Source organism: Narcine bancroftii, chromosome 5 (genome assembly GCF_036971445.1).
Source record: "Narcine bancroftii isolate sNarBan1 chromosome 5, sNarBan1.hap1, whole genome shotgun sequence".
Classification (NCBI taxonomy): domain Eukaryota; kingdom Metazoa; phylum Chordata; class Chondrichthyes; order Torpediniformes; family Narcinidae; genus Narcine; species Narcine bancroftii.
Window position 1 is genome coordinate 63,193,252 of NC_091473.1, and position 24,040 is coordinate 63,217,291.

The window sequence follows — 24,040 nt, forward strand, 5'->3', positions numbered from 1 at the left end:
CCAACTGCGCTGGGTAGGTCACGTCTCCAGAATGGAGGACCATCGCCTTCCCAAGATCGTGTTATATGGCGAGCTCTCCACTGGCCACCGTGACAGAGGTTCACCAAAGAAGCGGTACAAGGACTGCCTAAAGAAATCTCTTGGTGCCTGCCACATTGACCACCGCCAGTGGGCTGATAACGCCTCAAACCGTGCATCTTGGCGCCTCACAGTTCGGCGGGCAGCAACCTCCTTTGAAGAAGACCGCAGAGCCCACCTCACTGACAAAAGACAAAGGAGGAAAAACCCAACACCCAACCCCAACCAACCAATTTTCCCTTGCCACCGCTGCAACCGTGTCTGCCTGTCCCGCATCGGACTTGTCAGCCACAAACGAGCCTGCAGCTGACGTGGACATTACCCCTCCATAAATCTTCGTCCGCGAAGCCAAGCCAAAGAGAAGAGACTTCTGTTTCTCACAGGCAAGTTTCATCAGCGAGACATTGAGGTGACTAATGGTGGTACCTCAGTTGTGGAAATCCTGGAACAACAAATCTCTCTCCGCAAACCCTACGAGAATCTTCCTGAGCACCAAAGCCTGGTGAACTTTATACATGTTAAAGTCTGTGCACAGTATGAGAATTGCCTCCAACAAGAAAATTTGGAAGAATGAGAAGTGACATTGAACTGTGAACCAAAGAACTTTTCTTACATTTACACACATAACATACACGTGTGCTTAGAATTAGAAGGAGGTTAAGTTGGGTTTAGTTAAGTTAATAGAGAAAAGTTAAAGTTTGATTCTGTTTTCATGTTTAAAGATAATTAAAAACAACTTTTATTTAAGTAGCTACTTGTCTTGGTGAATGTCTATTGCTGCTGGGTTTTGGGATCCTTTGGACTTGTAACACCAGACATCAACTTGTCAGAACATGGTTGGAGAGCAAGAGAGCAGAGGAAAACTACAGGCAGGGAGCAATGAATGAGGGAGTCACAGAACTCCCGAAGAGAGGAGGAAAATTTCTTGAAAGATGGCATGCCTTGAAGAGACTGCAGAGGAATAGTAAACTGGTTTTAAGAGGGACCAAATGAATCTGGAGCAATTCAGTGGGCTAAGCATTATCAATGGGAGAAAAAGAAGTCTTGATGAAGGATTCAACCTGAAATGTTGACTTTTTTTTGCCCACTATTTCTACACAACCATCTGTGTTTTCTAAAGTCAATTTTTTAAAACTCTAAGCAATGTCTCAGATTACAAATAATTCTATCGCTAATTTTTCTTAATGGTCCACCTCCAATGAAGAATTATTCCATATATATGGTACAATTGAAATATTCAGCAAAAAAAGCTACAAAACCATCATTAACTGACATCTTTTGATTAAAACCATCTGCTTTCTATCTAAATGTATAATAATATTCCGGTGATATTTATCATTACCATAAATATTACAAGTTTTACTACCATGAAGTAATAAACATTCACAGTTCTATCTTTGCAGAATTCCAACAAAGAAAAGACAGTATACTGCACGCAATCAATTCAATGTCCTACTTAACCTCAGGAAGTGTGATGGGGGGTGGGGAAGGGGAGAAGGGAGGTTTTAAAAGACAGGGAAAAGGTAATGAAAATAGATTAAAACAAATTATAAAGAGCCGCCAGAGTGGAGACATGCATGCGTGCTTAAAGCTAATGAAAATGTCTGAAACTTTGTTTCACAATCATTCCAATGTTTTTGAAGCTGGTCCTGTCTCTTAATGGTGTGCATGTGGTTTGCAAGCAAAAAAACACTCCTCTACAATCTGAGCATCAAATCACTTCTTTCAAACCACTGCACACAATTATCAAATCAAGGTTCTTCTCTAACAATGTGATGGCAGAAAATTGCTCACTGGAGAAGAGGTGATATCTCATTTTATCCATGAATTCAGACTGGAATTTTTAAAATTCTGATTAGGAAAAATAGAACACCTGCAGGCAATTCCATTAAATGTCAAATTACAATACTGAATTATTTATAAATGAAGGAATCATAACTGGAAAAAAAAGTGACATACTATAAAATGCTTAATTTAGCAATAAAAAAATTGTGTTGTCAGTTTGAGGAAATAGAAAATAATAGAAATACACAGCACACAAACTGAAATTTGAAAAACAGCTTTCGTTTCAATTCCTTTGTCAAACAACACCTAATCCTATTCACTATATTTCCATCATTGCAATTTCTATTTTATAATTCATCCCTTATTTTTTATTCCTGAACACCTATCCTTATACTTATGTGAAGCAGAATGTACCTAAATACCCAACTTTTCGATTTCCAATCTCTGTGAATTTCAAGTGGTCTCCTAGGCAACACTTCCATCCCTGCATAAATTCAATCAAAATTATCCTCTATTTCCTTTCTGTTCATCAGGTCATCTTCACAACCACTCCCTTAATGCTGTCTACTGAAATAAATCTTTCATCAAAGCAATTTGATTTCCACCAAAGGTTGGTCAGACAAGGAAGGCAGAATGTCACGACGCTAGTTTGTTTAAACCTCGCACCTAAAAGAAATTCAATTATTTGATTTGGCGATGGTAAAAGAAAAAAAAAATTGAGTTACTGTTTTATTCTGCAAAGTTGGAAATACAAAATGGGATTTGAAAAGTCTTCTCTTTTCAATCTGCCTGTATATATTATTATACATGAAATGTAACTTTAATCAGCATGCACTGATCTTTGAACAGAATAAGTCTCACAAATAAAAGGTTTGTCTGTTTTCATATACAGTATTCCAGGAACCGTTATTGTCAGCTCAAAGAGAATGAATCATCGTTCAGTCGACACCAAATATATTTATTCTAAAATAAAAATCACAAAAATAATCAATGCAATGACAATCCCTTCTTTCAATTAGAGATGATAAAATCCTACTTTTAATCCACAGACAACAGCAAATTTAATAATAATAGCGTAACCAACAACAAATTCTGTATATCATTGAAGAGTTAATCAGTCAAAGTTCCTTTCAGGATGACCATGAGGAATCAGTCTACACAAGTTGTGTACTTTTTTAAAAAATTATGGAACGCTTCACGAATTTGCGTGTCATCCTTGCACAGGGGCCATGCTAATGTTCTCTGTATCATTCCAATTTTAGTATATGTGCGGCCGAAGCGAGCACACAAGTTGTGTACTTTTGATGGATTTTTAACCTTGCAACTGCAGCCATAGCTTGTTGTACAAACACTAGCTGCTTTTCCCAGATTCTCTATAGAATTCAGCAGTTCATAATATTGTTAAAATAAAGTTCAACGTCCAAAGTATTTTCAGAATACATACATGATAGCACATACAACCCAGAGATTCTTTTTCCTGTGGGCCAGCAGAATTTCTACTTATTCTTTTCTTTGGCTTGGCTTCGCGGACGAAGATTAATGGAGGGGTAATGTCCATGTCAGCTGCAGGCTCGTTTGTGGCTGACAAGTCCGATGCGGGACAGGCAGACACGGTTGCAGCGAGGGAAAATTGGTGGGTTGGGTGTTGGGTTTTTCCTCCTTTGTCTTTTGTCAGTGAGGTGGGCTCTGCGGTCTTCTTCAAAGGAGGTTGCTGCCCGCCGAACTGTGAGGCGCCAAGATGCACGGGTTTGAGGCGAGATCAGTCCACTGGCGGTGGTCAATTTGGCAGGCACCAAGAGATTTCTTTAGGTAGTCCTTGTACCTCTTCTTTGGTGCACCTCTGTCTTGGTGGCCAGTGGAGAGCTCGCCATATAACACGATCTTGGGAAGGCGATGGTCCTCCATTCTGGAGACGTGACCTACCCAGTGCAGTTGGATCTTCAGCAGCGTGGATTCGATGCCGTCGGCCTCTGCCATCTCGAGTACTTCGATGTTAGGGATGAAGTCACTCCAATGAATGTTGAGGATGGAGCGGAGACGACGCTGGTGGAAGCGTTCTAGGAGCCGTAGGTGATGCCGGTAGAGGACCCATGATTCGGAGCCGAACAGGAGTGTGGGTATGACAACGGCTCTGTATACGCTAATCTTTTGAGGTTTTTCAGTTGGTTGTTTTTCCAGACTCTTTTGTGTAGTCTTCCAAAGGCGCTATTTGCCTTGGCGAGTCTGTTGTCTATCTCGTTCTCGATCCTTGCATCCGATGAAATGGTGTAGCCGAGATAGGTAAACTGGTTGACCGTTTTGTGTGCCCGATGGAGATGTGGGGGGGGGCTGATAGTCATGGTGGGGAGCTGGCTGAAGGAATATGAAAATAAATATTCAATAATAAATAATGCGGAGAGTCCTTAAATGAGTCTCTGAGTTTGTTGTTGCAGAGTCTGATGGTGGAGAGGTAGCAACTGTTCCTGAACCTGCTGGTATGAGTCTTGTTCTGGCAGCAGCGAGAATAGAGCTGTCCTGGATGGTGTGGATCCTTGATGATGATTGCTGCTGCTCTCCAAAAACAGCATTCCATATACATTTTCTCGATGGTGGGGGGAATTTTGCCTGTGATGTACTAGTGGGCTATGTCCACTACCTTTTGCAGACCTTTCTGCTCAAAGATACTGATGTCCCCATACAAGGCCATGCTGTAGCCAGTAAGCACCCTTTCCATTACACATCCATATAAGTTTGCAAAGGTTTTTTAATGCCATACCAAATCTCCCCAAACTCCTAAAAAAGTAGAGGCACTGACAGATTTTCTCCTTGATGACAATTGTGTTGAAATATGTGCCCTACAGTTATCATTCATGCACACTGTAGAAAACATGACCAGTCTTCATATATTCATACAGCATTTCATTGGTAATTGTTACAGAAACCTTTGGTGATGTTTCACAACTATCTTTTTTGGGGAGGGTGGGAAGCAAGTGGAAAGCCATCTAATTGGACCCTATATTAGCTCTGGATAATTGGCATGCTTTTGTCATTCATTCATTTAAAAGCAACTTCAAAGAATTTAAAAAAAATTAGACCCATATATCAAGCAGCCAAAATGTAATCAGGTCATTGTTAAAAAAGGACCCTTTAGGATTACACAGTTACCACCAGAAAATTTCTGCATCACCAACTTTATTTCCCATCCATCCCCTCTCTATCCCAGACGTTGTCATACCCACACTCCTGTTCGGCTCCGAATCATGGGTCCTCTACCGGCACCACCTACGGCTCCTAGAACGCTTCCACCAGCGTTGTCTCCGCTCCATCCTCAACATCCATTGGAGCGCTTACATCCCTAACGTCGAAGTTCTCGAGATGGCAGAGGTCGACAGCATCGAGTCCACGCTGCTGAAGATCCAGCTGCGCTGGGTGGGTCACGTCTCCAGAATGGAGGACCATTGCCTTCCCAAGATCGTGTTATATGGCGAGCTCTCCACTGGCCACCGTGACAGAGGTGCACCAAAGAAAAGGTACAAGGACTGCCTAAAGAAATCTCTTGGTGCCTGCCACATTGACCACCGCCAGTGGGCTGATAACGCCTCAAACCGTGCATCTTGGCGCCTCACAGTTTGGCGGGCAGCAACCTCCTTTGAAGAAGACCGCAGAGCCCACCTCACTGACAAAAGACAAAGGAGGAAAAACCCAACACCCAACCCCAACCAACCAATTAACCCCTGCAACCGCTGCAATCGTGTCTGCCTGTCCCGCATCGGACTTGTCAGCCACAAACGAGCCTGCAGCTGACGTGGACTTTTTACCCCCTCCATAAATCTTCATCCGCGAAGCCAAGCCAAAGAAAGAAAGAAGATCCCAGACTCAGACAGAGAACACTTTCGAGCCTAAGTTTCACTCAGCATGGGAGCTCAGTAATGCAATGAGGAATTGCTTGGTTGCAATTGAAGGCCGACTACAGTTCAGTCCTTAATACCATTAATCCTTCACGGCTGGTCAAGAAGCTACAAACTCTAGGCCTCTGTAGCCACGTTTGCAAATGGATCCTTGACTTTCGCAATGAAAGGCCACAATCAGTATGGAGTGGGAACAATGTCTCCTTTTCACGAATTATCAACATTGGTGCACCCCAAGGACGAGTGCCTAACCCACCGTTCTACTCATTATACACCCAGCGGCTTTACTTTGTGAGGCTTCTGAGGAGATTTGGTAGGCCATCAAAGACTCACGTAAACTTCTAAAGGTGTGCCATAGAGAACAACCTGGCTGGCTGAATCACTGCCTAGTATGGAGGTGTCAACTCTCAGGACAAGAATAAACTCCAGAGAGTTGTTAACTCGGCCTGCGACATCACAGGCACCAGACTTCACTCCGTCGAGGACATTTACATGGCTTAAAAAAGCAGTCTCTATCCTCAAAGACCCCCACCCCCCAGACCATTCTCTCTTCACTTTGCTACCATTGTGAAAAAGGTACAGGAGCCTAGAGATGAGAATTCAAAGGCACGTGGACAGTTTCTTCCCCGCTGCCATCAGATTCCTGAATAATCAATGAACCAAAGACACTGCCTTACTTCTTATGCACTGTTAATTTTTTTCTATATTAATGTTGTAAGAGGGTTTTAGATGAATGTTTACACTGTGATGCTGCTGCAAATCACAAACTTATATGACTTGGCCATGACAATAAATCCTGATTCTGAATGGTAAGAGGATCAATTAATGTACACCTCGGACAAGAGGCCCAACCTGTAACCTCAATAGCAGTAAATACCAACAGACAAATTATAAATGAATCCCTTGCTCATCAGCCCCATGGCATATACATATCAGCAATGTACCGAAAGGCAGACAGCTGTAGTACTGCACCTCATTAAGTGATGCCTTCATTAATGGACGGGCACAACAAAAACTTAAATCTATCCATGCACAAGTTAGCAAGCTTATCAAATTTCTATGTGCTTTTAAAAAAGTAACCTTAATCCATTTAAAGTAGGAGGCAATGAGGCTAAAGTTGACCAGTAAATTAATGTAGAGGAATTTTACCCACATAAGCACAAGAGGACATGTACAAAGTTAAAGGGGGGGGGGGGGGGAGGAGGAGAAGTTTAGAGGAGATATCAGGGGAAAGTTTTTCTTCCCCCTCCCCCCACAGAGAGTTATGGGTGCCTGGAATGCCTTGCAGGGATGCTGGAGGACACTGAAACATTAATGGCATTTAAGACTCTTAGACAGGCATATGGATGAAAGAAAAATAGAGGGTCACAGGGTAGGGAGGGTTTAGTACTTTTTTTTGAGGAATATATGGGTAGAAACAACATCAAGGGCCGCACGCACGCACGCAGAGGTTAATAAGCTCACTCTATTAGGGCTGGAAAAGCTGCTTTTATACTGTTCAAGTTCCCGCCATTTTTGTTGATTGACTGAGTCAACCATATGAATAACAATAGGGGAGGGAACATCCATGCATATGAATGCCCTTCTTCCCAGGTCTGTTTCTGCTGAGGTAGCTGGGCAGCTTGACCAACCTCAGCTTCTACCCCTGCCGGTTCATTGTCCTGGGAGTCACTTTAGCGATCTCTGTCCGCGTCTGCTGCTGCGCGATATGCCGGCCCGATCTCTGTAATGCCGGTTCTGGAGGGGCTTATATGGTGGCCCGCAATTGCGGTCTATAGTGTCCGTAGGTATAGTCCCCAAAGTCTTTTGAGGTGTTGGTGTCTCCATGGGTTCTCCTGGGTCTGTGTGGGCAGGCTTGAGTCTATTTCCTTTGGTTTATCACCAACGTCCAGCTCGAAGGTGGGACCTTCGTATGACTTCTGCATTGGTGAACGGTGGGGTCCTCTGCATACAAACATGTACTCACAATCCTTGAGTTCTTTGAGGATGTTGGAGTTGACTTGTCCGTGTCTGGAAGGTGGGATCAAAGCCAGGTGACTGACCTTTTCGCCAGTCTGTCCAGGAAGGTGATTGCCTCCTCCTGCTGCCCGCTGGAACGAAATCCCTGGGAACCGTGAGGGGGTCTCTGTAGACAAGTTCAGTGGAGGATGCGTGGAGGTCTTCTTTCAGCACAGTTCGGATGCCCAGTAGTACACCCACGGAGCCCTTGAGTCTGGTCATGAGGGCAGTCTTGAGGTGCCTGTGGAAACACTCCACCATGTCATTGGCTTGCGGGTGGCATGCCGTCATATGGCGTAGCTGAGCTCCCCACAGGTTGGCAATATCAGTCCACAATCTGGAGGTGAACTGAGCACCTTGGTCAGAAGTGATGTGCTGTGGCAGTCCGAATCTTGCAATTCAGGACAAGAGGAGTGCTTTGGCACAGGACCTGGTGGATGTGCTGGTCAGGGGGATTGCTTCTGGCCACCGGGAGAAATAGTCGACCACTGTGAACAGGTAGCGGAAACCCTGAGACTGGAAAAGGTCCAACTAGGTCCACGTGAATGTGGTCAAACCTGCATTCCGTTGGCTCGAAAGGCTGTGGGGTGACCTTGGTGCATCACTCCAGTTTGGATGTTTGGCACTGCGTACACATCTTGGTCCACCCCTGGACTTGTTTCTGCAATCCATGCAACACATACTTGCTGGCCACCAGCCGGACCGTTGTCCTGATGGATGGGTGTGCCAGCCCATGGATGGAGTCAAAAACTTGTCACCTCCATGCCATTGGGACAATAAGTCGAACCTGCCCAGTGGCCACGTCACACTGGAGGGTGGTAGTACATGTGCCAACTGGAACATCTTGAAGCCAAAGTCCTGTATTGCGGGATCTTGTCATCCTGCTGCTGTATCACTGCCAGTGCTGTGAAGTCCACACCATTGACCAGGGAGTGGATGCTATGTCTTGACAAGGTGTCCGCAACCACGTTGTCTTTGCCCGAGATGTGCTGGACATCGGTGGTGTACTCTGAGATGCAAGACAAGTGCCTCCATTGGTGGGCTGACAAGGGATCGGAGATTTTAGCCAGGGCAAAAGTCAGTGGTTTGTGGTCTGTGAAAGACCTTCCCTCAAGAAATTATCGGAAGTGGCAGATGGCTAAGTACAGTGCCAGCAGCTCTCTATTGAGTTCAGGGGGTTGCAGATGTTTGCCGAAGAAAGCTAATGGGTACCAACTTCCTTCTATTTGCTGCTCCATGACTCCACCAATTGCTATTCCTGAGGCATTGACTGTGAGGGAAGTGGGTGCATCTGGTCTGGGATTGGTCAGGAGTGCAGCTTTGGCCAGGGCTTCTTTGGTTTCCACAAATGCAGGTGCGGATTCGTCGTCCCAGGCCAGACATCAGGATGAACAGAGGGCGGATCACTCGAGCAGCTGCGGTAAAAGTTTATCATCCCCACGAACTCCTGCAGATCTTTGATTGTGCTGGGCTTCAGGACGCTGCGGATGGCCTCTACCTTGTCGGGCAGTGGTGTGGCCCCGTCCTTTGTAATCCTATGGCCCAGGAAATCGATGGTGTTCAGGCCAACTGGCATTTTGCCAGGTTGATGATGATGCCAAACTCCTGCAGACGACTACAGAGATTTCAAAGGTGCTGAAGGTATTCCTGTTGGGTTCAACTTGCCATGAGGATATTGTCGAGGTAGATGAAAGTGCCGTCCATGTCTCAGCCCACTGCGTCCATCAGTCGCTGTAATGTCTATCCTGCATTTTTGAGCCCGAATGACATCCTCAAGAACTGGAGTGATGATGGCCGTCTTAGGGATGTCATCAGAATGCACTGCGATCTGGTGATATCGTCGCACGAGGTCCACTTTTGAGAATATTGTTGCCCCGTGCAGGTTTGCTGCAAAATCCTGGATGTGTGGCACAGGATAATGGTCCAGGGTGGCGACTTCATTGAGCCAGCAATAGTCACAACATGTTCTCCAGTCCTCATTTGCTTTAGGCACCATGTGCAGGGGTGAGGTCCATGGGCTATCTGACTGTCGAACAACTCCTCGAGCTTGTGGAACTCTTCCTTGGGCACTCGGAGCTTCTCCGGGGAAGTCATCTCGCCCTTGCATGGAGAGGTGGGCCCTTGGTCAGGATGTGAAGTCTGACGCCTTGTCGAGGCATCTCCGCTGTGAACTGAGGGGAAAGGATTGCCGGGAATCCCACTAGCACCTTGGACAACTCAACCTGTGAGCTGAGAACTGAGTCCAAGTGCACTGTCGGAAACCTAGCGCCCCTCAGTGCGATGGTCTGGTAGGTCTCGGTGTGGATGAGTCACTTACCCTCAAGGTCCACTAGGAGGCTGTGGGCTCGCAGGAAATCCGCTCCGAGGAGTGGCTGTTCCACTGCGGCCAATGTGAACTCCCACGAGAATTGACTGCCCACCAACTGCACCTCGACCCTACGAGTACCATAGGTCCGTATACTGCTGTTGTTGGCAGCTCTCAACGTGGGTCCCGCTAACCTGCGCCTAGTGTCCAATCCTGTTGAGGGTATACAGGAGCTGACCTCTGCTCCTGTATCCACCAGGAAGCGTCTGCCAGACAGGCGGTCCCAGATGTATAAGAGGCTCTCTTGGTGGGCAGCCATCATGGCCATCAGCGACAGCTGGCCTTATCATTTCCCTGGAACTCGCAGGGGGACTGGCATCAGCGGGCCTTGGTGCCCCATTTCCAATGGTAGAAGCACCATCTGTCACTGGACTCTCTCTCCTGCCTCTCGTCTGCTGTTCCTTGCTTGGGACTGCTCTGGTCTGATTGCGGTACTTCTTTACGAGCCCCACGGTAGCTGAGCACTTCTGTTTTTGTTTCCACAGAATGTCTGCCTGTGCTGCGACTTTCTGGGGATCGATGAAATCTGCATCTGCCAGGAGCAGTTAGATGTCTTCAGGCATCTGTCCCAGAAACGCCTATTCAAACATGATGCCGGGCTGCTCATCTCGCAGGAGGGCCAGCATCTCGTTGATGAGTGCCGATGGGGATCTGTCTCCAAGCCCATCCAGGTGGGGAAAACATGCTCCTTGCTCTCACTGAGAGAGCCCGAATGTCTCAGTTAATAGCTTTTTGAAGGCGGTGTAAATGTCTTCCGATAGTGGCTTGTGGATAAAGTTGGCTACTCTGCTTGCAGATCCAGGGTGCTGACCAGGTGGTCTCTGCTGTGATGCCCCGAATCTGGAAAGGAGCCTCCGCCTGGTTGAACCACACACCAGGTCGAACTGTCCAGAAAGTCTGGAGCTCCAGACCGACTGGTGCTTCGTTCTCCATCGCTAGGTTTAGATTCCTTATAAACAATCGGGTCACCAATTGTACACACACACAACACACACCACACACACACCACACACCCACCCACACACCCACCCACACACCCCACCCACACACCCCACCCACACACCCCACCCACACACCCCACCCACACACCACACCCACACCCACAGGTTGCTGCTAAATTTCCTGTTTTTTTTGTTGATTGACTGAGTCAGCCATATGAATAACAATAGCTGGCGGGAACATCCATGCATATGAATGCCCTTCTTCCCCAACCTGTTTCTGCTGAGTTAGCTGGGCAGCTTGACCAACACCATTTTAGGCCTGTTGGTCTGATGCTGCCTCAGCTTCTACCCCCACTGGTTTGTTGTCCTGGGAATCACTTTAGCAATCTCTGCCCGTGTCTGCTGCCGCGCAATGTACCGCCCAATCTCCACAATTGTGGGCCGCCACACCTCTACGCTTTAACTTGGAATCAAACAATTAGTATTTAGAGAAAAGAACTGGATATGATGAAAAATTGAAAACAAGATAGAGAAAGTTGGTGGCCCCCAGCAGGTCAAGCCACATCCACGGGTAAAGAAAGAGAGTTGAGATTTCAAGCCCAAAAAATGTAGATGTGGAACCCATTCATAGAATACTATCATGACTGGAAGAATTAAGAATTTTGAATATTCTGGAGATTCTCTGTCCGATGTCTGGAGGTCACTATCCGATCCACAATTTCCCTCTTCTTTTACAAAGGTTACCTTGATTAGAGGGAGGGGTAGATTAGATTTAGTTTTTATTCTTTTTATCAATTTTTATTTGGATTAATTTGGAAAATATGGGTTTTAACATAGTTATCATAGATTAATTCAATAACTTGTTTCTTATGTGGATTAAGGAACTATCTAATGTAGTTCCATCCATTTTTTTTGAACATGTATGTATATGAGATGACTTATTCTGTGTTTTACTTAAAATTTTGTAAGTTTATATGCTAAACAATAAAAATATTTAAAAAAAAAAGAATAGAAAACAATGAAGGACCATTGAACTGAAAAAATCATCTGTTTCCATCCTAACAGATGCTGCTTGACCTTTTGAGTGCATCCAGAATTTTCCATTCTTATCAACTGGAGCCTCGCAGCTCTCATTAGGCGCTGAAGATCAATGACAATACTACTGCAGCCAACCAACTCCCAGCTAAACCAAGGGTAATAAGGATGACCAATTAAGCAAAGTGAAATAGCAACTGAGCTTTCTCTTAAAGAGTTTCTCTCAAAACCATTTTCACATAGCCTTCATCACTGAAGTGAACATATCGTGGTGGATGAGCTCAAGAGGCTGCTAATAAATTTGGTATTTACTAGAAATATCAAGAATCCCTAGTTATAAAATGTGCTTTGCCAGACTATGTATAAATTATTGGTAAAAAATAATACCAGTTTTGCACAATTCCAAAACCATCACTATACTAAAATTAAGGAAACGACTCACCAAAAGTTACCATCCAAAAGTTCTTTTGTCTTCAACTTATAAAGCTATTAAGTAGCTCATCCTTAACCAGATAAAAATAGCAGTCGAAACTGCTCTCTCAAATGAACTTTCAACATCAGAGGGAGAATTGTTGATCTAATCAGTTCCTTACATTCACTTTACATACAAAGGAAGGATTTCAGAAAAAGATACAAATAGCAGCTCCTCTCATGGATTTATGGCAATATGTCAGCCTGTTTAACATTTACACAGCTGAAATAGCTTGCATAATTTCCCAAAATTTCATCCATGTTGACAACATTACATCACTAACATTAATGCCAGAGAAGGACAACAGGAAGCACATAAGCAACTTAACAATTACCAGTGTTCTGAGACTTTGAAGTGAAATGTTCCATCTAAGTAGCCAGGAAGCTGGACAAGAACTTCAAAGTTCAAATTTATTATCAGAGTACATGCATAACATCATATACAACCCTGAGATTTGTTTTTCTGAGGGCCTGGCAGAATTTCTATTTATCAATTATGTAAAAAAAAACTGTACTCAAGGTATATACTGAAATGTACACAAAAAAATTAAATAGATTAAAATCAGATTTATCAGATAAATGTTTGAAGTCTAGTCAAGAGATAGGTACCTTTTTGCATTCTACGTGGCCATGTACAAAACTGAGACTATATTGGATAGAATTAGGAAAATTTCTACAACAAGACCTGATCCAATACTTTTCTATTGGGTAATACTTTGGCAATCAGGCGAAAATTGAAATTGAATTTTTTTCCAAAAGCTATTTATGAAAATTGCTTTAGCAGTTGAAAGAAAATGTGGAGCAGTCACGTGAAATTAGATTCCCATTTAGGAATGGAAAGATGGCAGGCAGAAATATATAGTTGCATACCCCTTGAGAAAATTAAATACAATTTAAGGAATAAATATACTTTTTAAATACCATAGGTATTAATTTATAAAACATTGCTAACTCCTTGAAATAAATAAATGACGATATTGAGAAGGCAAAGTTGTGTGAATGGTAGTGATATTTTGGTAACCAGGTTTGATTTTATTTTTTCTTAATTTTTCTGTATTCTTATTTCTATCTTTTTCTTTCTTTTGCTTAATCTTTCTTGGGAATTATTTAGGGGAGGAAGGGGTTGGTGGGATTTATTGGGGTATAATATGCAGCATGAATAATTGATTTGAAATTATATGATTGTCATTTTCTGTATTTAGATTTTAATACATGTACAGAAATTTAAAATATTATAAAAGGTACATACTGTATATAAGAGAGAAATGTGAACAGAAAGTGCAAATAAACTTACTGTGTAATATAGAAAATAAATACTGTATTCAATAATAAATGATGTGGAAAGTAAGAGTCCTTAAATGAGTCTGATTAAATTTTCTGTCTTAGAGTCTGATGGTGGAAAGGTAGCAATTGTTCCTGAACCTGGTGTTATGTGTCCTGTCGCATTTATACCCCTTCCCTGATGGCAACAGCGAGATCAAAGCATTTCCTGGGCGGTGTGGATCCTGTATTGCTGCTGTTTTCCAATGCAGCATTCCATGTAGATTTTCTCGATGGTGGGGTGAGGTTTTGCCTATAATGTAGTTGGCTGTGCCCACTATCTTTTGCAGGGGCCATGGCTCTCTACAGGTATTGACTGGTGCCCCCATAACAGGCCATTATGCAGTTGGTCAGCACACTGAACTCCTTGGTTTTGATGACATTGAGTATGAGGTTGTTGGTACACCATTCAGCCAATCTCCCTCCTTTATGTTGACTCATCTCCCCCCCCCCTTTTATACAACCAACTACCACAGTATCAACAGCAAATTTGTAGATTGTGTTATTGTCATACTGAGCCACATAGTCATAGAAGTAGAGCAGGGGGTTAAGAATGCAGCCAGGTGGTGCTCCAGTACTGATAGAGATTGTGGCGATGTTCTTACCAATCTTCACTGATTGTGGTCTGTTCTTTGGTAAAGTCAGCTTATGCCTGAGCCTCATCTCAAATATATGGGTGCTGTTTCACACCTGGTTTTTATTTTTTTTTAATTACGAGCACTAAAGGTTCAGAAACTTGTTAGACAACCATGAAGAGAACAGTCAAAACACAAATCACAAAGTGATTGATTCATGGTCCTCCAGCCACAATATAAAGATCAAAGGTGTGCAGAGACACTGAAGCTACTTCTTATTCACATTTGGCATGCTTCCAAAGTCCACTATGAGATTTTTAAAAAATTACAACCAGCACCATTCATCTCATTTAAAATAATGTGTTGGGAGCTAATACCTCATTACTGACCATGCAGTGGAGATCCATGGTTTTGATCTCTTTCAAAGATAGAGGGAAACCTGCGACAAAATCAGCAAAGGACATGGACGACATGACCACCTGCTCCACAAAAGGAAGATGCTCAATGACTCAAACCATAGAACATCAACTTGCTCGTCAATGTCTATGGCAGAAGGCATCTCAGTTCTTCGATCTGCATCTCAAGCACCCATTTAATGAATTGATAGGCTAGACATTCAAGTGTGAGGCTTCATATTAAAGGATTTTTTGTTGATTTAATGCCACAGAATGTAATTAACATTAAATTTATCAGAGCAGGTAATCAAGCATTTAACATTCCATGAAGGTCTTCAAATGCTCAAAATCAAATTCAGGGAAGGGAGCTCATAGTGAGAAGGGGAATAGGGGGCTGTTGGGTCTCATGTTGAGCCATAAAATTTTGAGCAAGAACACAAGTTTGATTACTAGACAATGTAAAGCAAACAAATCACAATTAGATTTAAATTGGCTTGTTTTTCAAGGTATGAGGAGGAAAAAAAATACAAGTAGAAATACATTCTATATATAAAAAAGTTAATCTTTCAATCATTTTTCAGTGTTTCTATCCCATGTCTCTATATCAGGAAAGAGTAGAAAAAAATCTATCAAAAGTACATTCTAAAAAACAAATTAAAGAGTTCCTCAGAAAAAAGCTCATTACAACTTCAACGTTGTGCAAACAAACTCCTGTCTTTTCTTCATGTTATTTGCCAACTATCTCATTAAATTAACAATAACCATATAACCATTTATGGCGCGGAAACAGGCCATGTCGGCCTTTCGAGTCTGTACTGGTTCGTCTTAACCTTCCATTTTTGTCTTCACTTGCACTTGGCAGAACAGATTGGACATTAAAAGAAAACAAAACAAAAAGAAACCAAGGGGAAATCTTTTCAACAAGTTGTGGTTGGTTTTATAACTTCAAAAAATCCATGAGATTCCATAATGTTCGAATTACTGGTGAATCTGTGAGTGCTATCCTGCCATTCCTAAAAACCTTTTAACAACTTTCTTACCATTGGGAATAGGAAACTCAGAAATTGCATTCACCTTAAATTAGTAAAATTTCATTCATGATTGAAAAATAAAAAAATGTTCAGAATTCTGCATTACAATTTTTATAGTCTGGCACTGAGCAAAGGGAAAAGAAACACACAAACAGAGAAAGTACTGGCACAACCAGTGAGTTGCTAAACTACAAAAAACAGGACAATTAAGCAGCAAAAGTGGGATTCCCATGAAACGATGAGAAGCAGATTCAGAGAAATCAAGCATAATTTTTACTGATTCACTTTGCAAATGCTATTGCATTTATTGCCCTTCCCGAAGTGTTCTTTGCTGCGGTTTTGAATATGTGGAATAGTGTTATCCAGAAATCGAATCTCATTTCTATTGCTTTTAAGCCATAATTTTTCTTGCTTTAAAGGGCATTAGTGAACTCTATAGTTTTCAGGAAGTCTCTTGGAAGCTTTTTATTTAATTAATTTAAAATTCACGTACGGCTTTAATAGATTTTACATTCTAGTTCATTGATCCAAACTTCTGGATTAATAATTCAGTAATATAATCAGTATGCTATTACATACTCAAACAAAAATGAAAAAGTCATATCTATCATGCAAATATCTTAATATAGCAACTGGTCACTGCAGCACAGTAAACTGGATCCCACTTGGGGTTGTTTGACACCAAAAGTTCAAACCATCTCACTACCACACAAAAGTTCTCAGGATATAGTAAGATTTAATCACGACAGCAGAGCATTTGGACTTTAACACAACAAGCAATTCCCGTTTAAAATTTAAATAAAAATAAACAGCATATTTTTTGATAATAAACCAACACAACCATCACTCTCGTCAGTCTAACTGTCCTGGCTAAAGTTGGACCCTGTCTTCAGTTTGTCCACATTTGCACTAGTCTTCTCTCACTCTTCTCAATCACCAACTTTCCTGCAGTGCTCTCAGCCTAGTTCTCCAGACAGACTTGGCTGAGAGCAGAAAATCCAAAGGGAGCCGCAGGCTTGATTCCAATGTTGGTCCATGTCACTGTTGCTGCTTCACTGCTGATCATCTCTAAAGGTCTGACCACCTACCCTTGATATACGAGGGTAGAAGCACAGTAGAACTTCTTCACAAAAAAAATGTACCATCAGGAGCAGCTCACAAAATAAAATCACACTGTAGTGACATCTTGGACTTGTGACTTCAGCTAGTGGGTCAGAAGCATTCGTCTCTTCAATCTCCAGATTCCTGCTGCTATCAGGCTCTAAAATGGACCTCGCTGGTAAAAGATGATGACTTGCACTGTTTTAACAAGACTTTTCTCTATACTCTGCACTTTATTTTGTAACACTATACCCTTTACTCTGATTTACTATACACCATATCCTGGACATTTGATATATTATTGCACTACCTAAGTATGAATTGACTTGCTTGGATAATGCAAAAATAAAGCTTTTCACTATATCTCAGTACATGTGACAAAACAATTTAATCAATTTGATGCCGAAGACCAAAATACAACGGGGGGGGGGGGGTGGGGGGGGGGGGTTACTCAATTGGACCGGGACACATAACTAATGTGACAAAAAAAAAAGCGGGTTAGAGACCAAATATCCTGCAGGGAGTGATTTGCCTTCCAACATCCCAAAACCTTTCTACCATATACAAAGTTCATGATAAAAACAGTCACTACTCCACATGCCTGGCTAAGCATAGCTTTGTCTGTACTCAAGAAAATCAACATCATCCAGGACAAAAACTATTCCATCTACATCTCAATACATTTATTCTTCCTGCCCCCCCCCCCCCCACCCCCACCACCCAACACTGCTGACACAGCATCTGCAGTTCACAGCATCTACACAATTCACTGGTCTCAGAATCATACAGCACTGAAACTGGCCTTTTGGATCCTCGTGCTCATCAAGCAACCACACTAATCACATTTACAATGCTGCAGTTTATGAAGTCATAGCTGTTCAAGTGCTCGTCTAGATTTGCTTAAATAGTGTGGGAATACCTGCCTCATCACCTGGTCGTGCTTTACAGATTGCAACTATTCTCTGGATACAAAATATTCCACAGATCCCCTCTAATTTTCTTTGCCCTCAACTTAAATCTAAGCCTTTTTCTTGGACAACTCTGCCACGTGAAAACATTTTTTTTTTACTGTTTATCCTATCTGCACCTCTCATAATTTGGAATACCTCTATCAGAACATCCTCCTCCTCAGCCTCCTATGCTCTAAAACAAAAGCATTCTATCATTTTCTCATAAATGAGCACAAAATTGGAAAAGCTGCACTTGCATCCATTATAGATGAAAAGGTGACTGAATTGAAATATCAAAGGACTCAGTGTCTTATCAGTGTGTATATGGAGAGGACATTTCCTGTGTTGGATAATCTGGAACTAAGGGTAACCATTTAAAAATATGGAGTCACCCATTCAAAACAAAGAAATGGCAACATTCTTCTCTGAGTGGAGTCTTTAGAACACTCTTCCTCAAAGTGCCAATGAAAGCAGAGTCTCAATATATTGTGGCACAGTTAGAGATACTGTACTCCTGAGAAGCAAGGGGTGAAATATCATGGGAATTGAGGTCACAAATGGATCAGCAATTTATACTGAATGGCAGAGCAGGCTTAAGGAGCTCCTTACTGCCTGCAAACACTCCAACATCATCTTCTTTTTCACCACTTCTGCCACCAGAGGTCAAGGGTAGCAAGTGTATGGGAACAACATCACCAAAAAATATATATATGCTCTTCCAAGGTGCACACTATCCTGACCTGGATACATTTCCATTTCTTTAAATCCTGGAATTCCTTCTGAACATTGTGGGAGTAATTTTATAGTCACTTAAGGCAGCTGCTCTAATTAGAGATGGGTAATATGCTGGCCCCAACCCCTCCCAAAAAAATAGAATGAAAAGAAATAGCCGAACTAATCTTTGAGAACCAACCAATTTTATTGAGAGTTTAAGCATAACTATAATGAACACAGTACTTATGGAGGAAATAGGACTTTCAAAGCTGTCATCCCTTATGAGCCATTCAAATAGATAAGTACATGAATAATTTATACACATGCTTTCATCTGCACCAACTCAACATCTAATTGAAGGCAAAAGGAGCCTGGGGGAATACCTACACATTTGGCATTCAAATGCCACTATCCGCAGGGTTTCTTTTGAACAAACAATCTAGCAACCACTTCAGGGGACATAAATAATTTCCACAAATTACAAAACAGTCTGCAAATACATACATATACATCAAGGTTGATCTGGTCTTCAAATGCATTCATTTTGGGAAGAAAACATTAAATTTTATAAACTGCAATTGGAATTGTGTTCTGTCATCAAGACTTTTGGGTGCTATCTTTAAACTGGTTCTCTGCTACATCAGTGTTTAATAGAGGTAGTCTTCAATTTATGATGGGGTTACATTCCAGCACTCCCATTGTAAATCGAAAAAAATCATAAGTCAAGGGGTTGTGTCCATGCAAAGGACTTAGACATGCTTTGATCAAGTTCTCCGTGAAGAGTATCAAAAAGATGGTTAAAATCTTAAAATTAAGAATTTTTCACTAAAAAAAATGGACAACATAAATACCAAGAAACCAAGGAAGACGAGAACAAAAATTGAGGAAGTTTCTACACAGCCAGGAACATCGGGCGAAAGCCCAAAAGGGAGTGGCCTAAGAGTTGCCTCGAGACCAGTGGACCCCGGCAGAGCTGGGAAGTCGGGACAAGAACTAAATATTATCCTGGAAAAAATGGAAAACTTGAGCATATGATTTGCAGGTGTTGAAAACATAATAAGAGACATGAATGAAATTAAAAAAATTGTTGAAGACTTAATGGAAATAACAAACCAAGCAGGAGTAGATTTGGTAAAAACACAAGATAAGCTAAAAGCTTTGGAAAAAGATGCAAAGAAATGGGAGTTAGACAGTCAAGGTCTGCTGGACAAGATCAACCACATGGAGAATTTTAGCAGACAAAATAATGTTTGGATTATTGGACTGAAAGAAGGAATCGAGGGAAGAGATTGGGTGAACTTTTTTGAAACGTGGATCCCACGAGTGCTGGGAGAAGACAAATTCAGAGAAAAATTATATATTGAAAGGGATCAAACCTAGGAGAGCCGGCCGGCAATCAGTGACCACGACTGGTCCTGGTAAGGTTCCAGGAACAGGAGATAATTCTGGGTGCAGCACGTGAATTCTCTAAGCAAAATAATGACCTACCAGAGATTGACCATGAAAAGTGCCATTTTTTCCCAATATTTTAGTCCTACTTTGATTAAGACAAAGAAGGAGGTTGATGATGTAAAAAGAAAATTGCATTCCAAAAACTTGAAATATTCGATGATATACCCTGCGACTCTGAAGGACAAAGTAGCAGAAAGTAATTGGCAATTTTTCAAGACTAAGAATGAGGTGGAAGATTTCCTGAAAGGTTTATGAAAAGACTAAGGTTACCAAAAGAAGTCTGTGAAGAATGTTTACAATAGGACTAAGTAAAAGTATTTTTTAAAACTGTCTTGTATTTATTGTTGAAATGTAAATTTTATTGAAATGTTCACGGAGAGCTCAGAAAAGAGTGAAAACTTGGGAAAAGTAGTGGCAGGGTGGAGACTCCTATCTAAGGGGGAGAATGGTGCCTAGACAGGAGTATCTATAAAAGATGGTGCTTCTTCCTTGAAGGATACCCCAGGCTTATTTTGCAGGCTTTTGGGGTTTCCTGTTTACGTCACCATAAGGGCAGGGTCATTGTATGTGTTTCTTTTAAAAAAATTTATTGTTAACAACATTTATTAAAAAAAATCAATATAGATAGAATGCTGAAATTCATTAGTCTTAATGTTAATGGGATTAATGGAACAGTGAAAAGGAAACGGATCTTGGCACACAAAAGGATTAAAGGAAGATATAGTCTTTCTACAAGAAAACAGGGTTACAAGAAAAATATTGATTATTTGAAAATAAAAAACTGAAATACAACACATTACAAGTGTATAGAACAGAAATAATTATGTTAAAAACCAAACAAAAATATTATGAATGAGGAGAACAGGCACAAAGTTTTATCTTGGCAGGTAAAGAAAGGAGAGTCATCTAGAATGATAAATGCAATAAAAAACAGAGGCCGATATTATAACATATAATCAAAAAGAAGTAAATTATATTTTAGACAATATATGAAACTATACAAATCAGAATTATTAGGAGATGAAAATGAGATGGACAAATTTTTACAAATGTTGAACTTCCAAAATTAGAAGATAGAGAACAAGTTGACTTGGACGCCCCTTTGATAAGAGAAGAAATGAAGAAACCTTTGGGTACTTTACAAGCTAACAAATCTCCAGGAGAGGATGGGTTTACTCCAGAGTTCTATAGATAATTAAAAAATTTATTGATGCCTCTTATGATGGATGCATTGGACTGGGTGGTGGAGACCTAGAATCTTTCTCAACTGCTATAATTATAGTGCAACTGAAGAAATGTAGAGACCATTAAAAACTTCTTCATATAAGCTTATATCACTCCTGAATGGTGATTACAAAATATTGACAAAGGCACAAGCTAATAGATTGGAACAATATCTACCAAAATTAATACATGTAGAACAGGTGGGATTTGTCAAAAGACATTTGTGGTGGTACGCCATTAGGCAGGCGAACAAGCCCCGCTTGGCAGCCAGCCAAAATGGCACCATCGGGGGTTTCCTTCCGACCTCTGCACCAGGCTCAGAAGCTCACGCTTGGTGACCCACGTGACACCCCAGTGACGTCGGGGCCCCCCAGCGCAGTTCTCAGCCAGGTCCAGGCTGGGAGTACAAGACCAGCCAGACAGCCTGCAATAAACTAGTTTTTTGCTCATTGAACTCAGCCCGTCTGGTTGTGTGACCCTTCAGTCAGCAATGTCGCTGCCACTACAGATTCTTCAAATAGTCTAGGGCACAGATTCTCAAGATTGGGCATGGGAACTGAAAAACTAAAGGGGTATGGAAGGAGACATGATTGTTGATATCATTTGGAATGGATGATAACAAGACTGGTCAGAAAAAAATTATAATGTTAACCTAGGATAACAACAGTTAAAATAAGAGAAACAATGGAAAAACAACAGAAAAACAAAAATATGTTTTGAAAATAAAGAGAACAAAGTGATTTTATTTGGAAGTTACCACAATTGTGTTGTACTGACAGTGTTGTCAAGTCACATCTTTCACACCAACAGAACGGGTTTATTTTTTCCAAACCAACTTAATTATTTCCCAAAATATTCCGATGCCCTCTTGGATATGAATGGGATTGAATTCAATAAAAGAGGAGACAGTGAAGGACTTTATTTACAAGTGGAATGTTAAGTTAATAAAAAATACAGATAACCCTTTATTAATACATATGATTAGCATATGGCAAGAAATAAATCAGTGTATTGGAAAAAAGCAGGAATATTATTAAGAACACCATTATATAAAAATGTGTTGCTGGCTATGAATCTGGGTAACAAAATATTGAATTCATGGTATGATAAAGGAATAAGATATATTGATGATTGTTATGTGGAGGGATCTCTTGCATCTTTTGAACAATTAAGAAGTAAATACGAAGTAGCTAATGGGACTTACTTTTGCTTTCTCCAGTTAAGAGCATTCTTAAGAGGAAAATGGGGGCCACTGATTGACCAGATGGGGAAAACACCTAAATTTATAACTAAGATCTACTATGCTCTCCAGAATGAAAGTGCAAAGTCGGGTTTACAGAGATCGAGAGATGGGAGTTGGATTTAGGAGTTGTAATAATGGAAAGATGTTGGTCTGATTGGTATTTGTATTACATGACATCAATTATAAATGCAAAATAAGGATTAGTGCAATGTAATTTCCTACACCAATTATATCTCACACCACAGAAATTGCATTAAAAAAATCTAAAATATTGGAGTTGTGTTTTAGGTGTGGGACAGAAGCATTCTCTACAAAAATCGATACAGCGCTGTCGGGAGACACCTAACATCATAGCCTAGTCTAAATTCAAAGTACAGTACAGAATCAAACCGTCGTAACTTTGAAAAAATCCTACGATAAGTTGGGGACTATCTGTATCTGAAAAATATTTTACAGATTCCACAGCAGGCATTTTCAAAACTAATAATGCAGATGTAGTTTCTATGTTACTTTGGATTTTAATTAAGTACCTTCAATTGAAACACCAGAGCAAAGTAAAAGACCGATAAAATTCTATTAGATTTTCATAAAATATAATACAGTGCAAGAAAGCTCAAAGAATGTCACTGAATCCCAAGAACCAGTGTTTTTTTACATCTAACAAAAAATAAATTCTTGATAATATTACAATAGTCCAAGGAGATCAATGAAGTATTGCAACTTTCAAGCATGAAAATTTATACACTTGATTCATTTTCCTCCCTCTGACTCTCTGATAGGGAAAAGGGCAGGTGACAAATTGAAGTGAAGACATGCAAAAAAAAAATCACATTTGTTTAAAGAGGCTTCAATGTAATTTTTCATTTGCGCTATTAATGGGCTCCACGTCTTGTAATAATAATTAATTTAATGTCAACCATTTATAGAAATTTACTTAAAATATATTTAAATTACATGAAATAGTTTGCTTATATGTAGCCAGAAGAATGAAGCTACAGCACATCACTGTTCTCTCAACAGTATGTCAAAAAGTGGAATACCGAGATTGCAGGACTCCGTGCCATGGTATTTATAGTGCTTTGATGACATTCCTAACCACTTTAGAACAAGTAGGGTGACCTTCAACTAATTTTGTTTTCCAACAGAACACAAAACATCTAGCAATACAAAAAATGTAGAACAATTAAAGTTCATATTCCCAGGTCTTCCTAAACCACTTGCTGGATTAACTATTCACAGTTTATACAGGCAAGTGTGGTGGACTGGGATTCAGAAAGCAAAACAGATTATGGAACCTTTTATTTGTTTTGATTGAGGGCTGAAATCTGATCAGGACTGGGGGAAAAACCATTATTTCAAATAGTGCTATGCGATCTGAGCAAATCTGATAGACCACCCTGTTTGATAGGGTTAACCTCTTAACTCTATAACTTTCCTTTGATGTACCTCTAAAGCTGGCATCCTAAAGTGCTATG

At 41.1% G+C, this 24,040-nt stretch overlaps 1 protein-coding gene and 1 non-coding gene across 6 annotated transcripts in view; both read right to left on the reverse strand.

Annotated features, from left to right (window-relative positions):
- LOC138763443 (xenotropic and polytropic retrovirus receptor 1 homolog) overlaps nt 1-24,040 on the reverse strand; it is a 379,170-nt gene that overhangs the window by 319,712 nt on the left and 35,418 nt on the right. The gene's annotated exons all lie outside the window — the stretch shown is intronic.
- Nucleotides 3,043-3,151, reverse strand: LOC138765587 (U6 spliceosomal RNA). Its single transcript, XR_011358583.1, has one exon. It is a non-coding gene; the product is annotated as a U6 spliceosomal RNA (small nuclear RNA).